This window comes from Myotis nattereri, assembly GCF_964212035.1.
Source record: "Myotis nattereri genome assembly, chromosome: 10".
Lineage (NCBI taxonomy): Eukaryota > Metazoa > Chordata > Mammalia > Chiroptera > Vespertilionidae > Myotis > Myotis nattereri.
In genome coordinates this window covers 24,946,182-24,951,590 of record NC_138085.1, presented here as the reverse complement: position 1 = coordinate 24,951,590, position 5,409 = coordinate 24,946,182, and positions in this window count along the sequence as shown.

Below are 5,409 nucleotides of genomic sequence, written 5' to 3'. Positions count from 1 at the left end.
TTTTGGCTTCTGTAAACGCTTGCTTGCTTAAATAATAAGGAAAATAAGACTACTCCCATTCCAGAGAGTCCATAAACTATGCCCCAGACAGAGTTGTCAGTGCTGGCACCAGGCCAGGCCTTGAGATATAGTCTCATGGCTCCTTCCCAGCATGCAGGCCTTCTTTCTCAGAAGGCCCGGAAGTCTCATTCCAAATTTGGGAGACAAAAGACTGGAAAAAGTATAAATAGAGAAAGTTTCCTCCATGTTGTGGGGCTCAGGATTTGAAAGACATATTCTTCTCTGGGCCTGTGCATAATTAAAATGTAACTCCCTTTCTCTAAGAGTGGCTTGGTTTTTTCTCCGGTCTTCTGTAACAGTTGGTCTTGGGTGGGAGGCAACCAATTGATGTGTCACTCTCACATTGATGTTTCTCTCTGTGTGTCTCTTCCCCTACCTTCCACTCTCTCTAAAAATCAATGGAAAAACATCCTCGGGTGAGGATTAACAAAAATAAATAAATAAGTAAGTAAATAAATAGAAATAAAAAATACAATAACCAAAATTAAAACAGTCATTGGATGAACTCAGTAACAGAAAGAAAATGATAGAGTCAGTGAATTTTCAGATAATTAAATAGTTCCATATGGGTAGGTCAATATAAACCAGCCTATGGATCAATATAAATGGTCCATCTGAACAACAGAAAGGAAATAGGTTGAAAAACGAAGCCTCAGGAACCTGTGGGACCATAGCCAAAGGCCTAACTTTCTTGTCATCAGAATCTCAGTAGGGGAGAGAAAGAAAGTAGTACAAAAAAAAAATTTTTTTTTAAATAATGGTTAAAAACTTTTTAAATTTGATGAAAGATATAAAGTTACTGACTCAAGAAGATCAGGGGGCACCAAACAAAATAAGGTCATGGAAATCCATGCCCACCATATCATAAACTACAAAGAAAATATCTTGAAAGCTGAGAAAAACAATGCATTAAATATAAGGAACAATAATAGCATGACTGTGAGTTTCTCTTCAGAAACCAGAAATCAGAAGGCAGTAGAACATTTTTATTTTTTGCATTTAAATATGCTTTTATTGATTTTAGAGAGAAAGGAAGGGAGTGGGAGAGAGGGAGAGAGAGAGAAACATAGATGTGAGAGTGTAACATTAATTGGCTACCTCCAAACACACCCTGACTGGGGATCAAACCTGAAACCTGGGCAAGTGCCCTGACTGGGAATTTAACCAGCAATCTTTCAGGCAGGGATGAGGCTCAATCAGCCGAGCCACACTGGCCAGGGCCAGTAGAGCATTTTTAAAGTTCTGAGTAAAAGGGGCAGAGGAGGACCAAAACAAAACAAAAAACAACAACAACAAAAAACTTTCAACCCAGAACTCTATATTCTGTAAAAAATATTCTTGAGGAGTAAAGGTGAAATAAAGACAGTATCAGATTGTGCTCACTTAGGCAGCACGCAAGCTAAAATTAGAACAATGCTGGGAAGGGTAGTCTGGCCCTACACAAAGGTAACACACAAGTTTGTGAAGCAACACATATTTCATTATGTAGAGCATGGTGACTATAGTTAATAATACTATTATTGCATAGTTAAAAGTTGCCAAGAGCGTGAACTTAAAAGTTCTCATCACACACAAAAACATTCTCTAATTGTGTGGTGACCATTTCACAATATATACAAATTTTTAATAACAATGTTGTATACATGAAACTAATGTTGAAGTCAATTATACCTCAATAAAAATGCTGCAAAAGACACTCTCCAATGAAAAACTAAGAATTCATTGTCAACAGGAAGCTCTTCAAACAGAAGGGAAATGATACCAGAGGGAAGGCTGGAACATTAGGAATGAAGGAACAGCAAAGGAAATGGTAAATATCTGGGTAAATGAATAGATGATTTTTCTCTTAGTTATTTAAAATAGTTATGATGGTTGAAAGCAAAAATTATTATATTGTTTGGTGGGGTTTTCAATACATGTATTTATATATATTCATATATATATACATATATATATACACACACATATATATATATTACACATGACAACTACATACCTGGAAAGCAAAAGGGTAGAGGGACCCATATGGTTATAAGGTTTCTACATTCTATTTGAAGTGGCAAAATATTCATTCTGAGTAGACCGGAGAGTTAACTATGTATATTGTAACTCCTAGAGTAGGTTCTAAAGTCTAAACAATGTTGAGACACAGTCAAAAACTCAATAGATGAATTAAAATGGAACACTAAAAATATTCAAAAAATTCAAAAGCATGCAGGAAAGAAGAAATGAACAGCAAACAAATGAAAACAAAAATAAATAAATAAATGAAATGATAGGCCTAAATCTAAACTTATCAATAATTACATTAAATGTAAATGGTCTAAACATACCAATTAAAGGCAGCAAATTTCAGGAGGATTGGGAGTGGGAGGTGGGGGGAAAACCCAAGTATATTTATAACTACACACATAAAAAACACCAAAAAACATTATAGTTACATGGATAAGTTAAAAGTAAAAGGGTGGAAAAATGCATACCATGCAAACACCAATGTAATAATATACATGCAAACATCAATGATAAGCAATGGGACTTGCCTACTTGTCATTGGGATTTAAATGGCTTTACCACTTTGTGAAATGGCTTGACATTATCTGTGAAAGACACATACAATGTCACTCTCAGTTCCATGTCTCAGATATTAGCAATAGAAATAGCCCGAGTCATTTTGACTCAGTGGATAGAGCATGGGCCCATGGACTGAGTTTGATTCCGGTCAAGGGCACGTACCTTGGTTGCAGGTTCCCTGGCCCTGGTCTGGGTGTGTGCAGGAGGCAACCAATTGATGTGTCTCACATCAAAGTTTCTCTCTGTCTCTCCCTCTCCCTTCCACTTTCTCTAAAAATCAATGGAAAAATATCCTCGGATGAGGATTAACAAAAAATGAAAAGAAATGTACATGCAGGTGCACCAAAGGACTTGCTCTAGAATGTTCCTGGCCATGTTATAACACAAAATTGTAAAAACTTGAGTCTATAAACAATAAAATGGATAAAGTGTAGTATATCCATACAATGGAGTACCATGCAGCAGGGAGTAGCCCACAAGGGCATGAATGAGTTTTGCAGCATCATGTTGAGTGAGACAAGCCAGACACAAAGGAACCCACTCAGAAACAGACAAAAATCAGCCTATGTGATTAGATATCAGGAGAACAGGTGTTTTGAGGAGGGTGAGAGAAATGATTGGGAGGAGCCTGGCAATGTTCTATTTCTTTTTTTAATCCTCACCCACGGATATGTTTTTATTGATTTGTAGAAAGAGAGGAGGGAAAGAGAAAGAGAAACATCTATGTGAGAGGGAAACATCGATCGGTTACTCCACCCCTCCCCCACTGGGGATCAAACATGCGCCTAGGTATGTGCACTGATTGGGAATTGAACCACAACCTTTTGGTGTATGGGACGACACTCCAACCAACTGAGCCACCCGCCAGGGCAGTGTTCCGTTTCTTGCTCTGGGTGGTAGTTTCATGGTCTGAATGTTGTGTGCACTTTTCTGTAAGTGTATTACAAATCAGTATGAATTTTGGAAAAAAATTTGAAATTTAAAAATTAGCACGGAAGTATTAACAGGGAGGTGCTGATCTTGCTGTGGGAAGAAAGAGAGCCAGGAGAGAAGTGGTTTAAGGATTAGAACTAGGTAAACAAGTACTCATGAAGTATTTGCCATACGCTAGAAATGTCTTACAGGTTTTCATATACATCATCTCATTTAACCTGCCCCAATTAACAAACGAGGAAATGGAGACAATGATCGTGATCAAGTAATGTTGGAGTGGTGCTCAGGATTAACTCCAATTCTCCGTGCCATGAGGTGGAAACCAGGGACTGCTGTGTAGAGGCCCTGCCTCTTCTCTTGGGAGACTCTGACCTTGTGTCCAAGAGCATTCATGCCCCAGCCCCTGAGATACCTGGATTGTTCTGGAAGGCGAAGATGCTCTTACAGCTCTAACTTCCATCTCTTCTGGAATCTTACTGCCTGAAGTGCCTTGTGAATTATATAGTTTTCTTATAAGTAGCTTAAGGAGAGTGTGCTATACTTCGTTGAATATAATAAAACCATCACTTGATTAAATGGAAATGTTTAAAATATGCCACATTTTGTATGCCCTTGTTTGGTGACATCTTCATTTCTTACTACACTTAGTGCCTCAGGAGGCAGAAGGGACGTGGGCCCTGCCAGCCTCTCGGGAGCTCCAGTCCTATTATTACCCCTGCTCCACAGATGACAGATGAGCCCAAGAAAGGCTTTCCTTTCAGCTTTCCCTTCAGCTGTACCCGCTGTGCCACACGGTCCATGGCCAGGTCAACAGACTCTACAGCCCATAAGGGTGGCACAGGGTTTATTACAACATTCAGGAGAGGAGACACCAGTGAGACTCCTCAGCAATGCCTGCTATGCGATCACCGTGCGACCAAGGTGAGGCCCATAGCAGGTGGTCCTGGACTCAGGTCCTCCCTGGATCTCTGAAGGCCTGGGAGAAGGGGGGCACCAGGCTGCTTTGAGGTTCACTCAGTGGGCCTGTTGCCTCTCCGTGCAAGGCCTTTGCTTTGGGCTTTGTTTTTTCTAACCCCTATTCCTGCCCCGCCTCCTGCCTGAGGGCCAGCACAGGGACCCTGACCTGGCAGCCAGGCAACTCCTTTCACTACATGTGGAGATGAGCCCTTTCCTCTCTACCTAGAACCAACCGCCTGCTGAAAGCCCTGGCACCCAGAGTTTGCTGGCTGCCTGGGTTGGGTCCCTTCTCCCTGACCTCACGGCCTCAGCCTCAGCCCTGGTGTGGAGGGATAAGGGGAGAAATGCCCCTCTCTCCCCAGCCCAATCAAAGGCCCACCCACCATCTGTGCCAGGTTGGGTGGGCCTGAAAGGCACTGCTTTTGCTGAGGAGCAGGCACTGGTCTCCTGAGGAGGACATCTCATTACTGGAGCACAGAAGACATTCGGCATTTCTCCCCTCAGGGTCCCTGTGCTGGCCAGCAGGCAGGAGGAGGCAGGAAGGAACTGCTTGGCCCAAAGCCTGGCTCCTGGCCTCACTGGCTGGAGAGCCAGGATGGGGAGGGAGGAGAGCTGGGGCTTGGGGCAGCACCCCTCAAGCTGGGCCATTCTGGGGTGCCTGCTGGAGCAGATTTCTCCCCAAGACAGGGGTCTCCTCCTTATACTGTGCTGGGGAAAGAGAGAGGAGGGTCAGAAAGAGGGTGCGGAGGAAGAAGGAAGCACCAAGTCCCTGGGGAGGGAGCTGGAAGTGAGGGCTGCTTCTCTCCCTTTGGTTTGAGGCTGAGGGTGGCCTGGGGAGGGGGTGGAGAGAGACGGGGGGAACAGGGGCAGATAGATGTGAGACCCAGC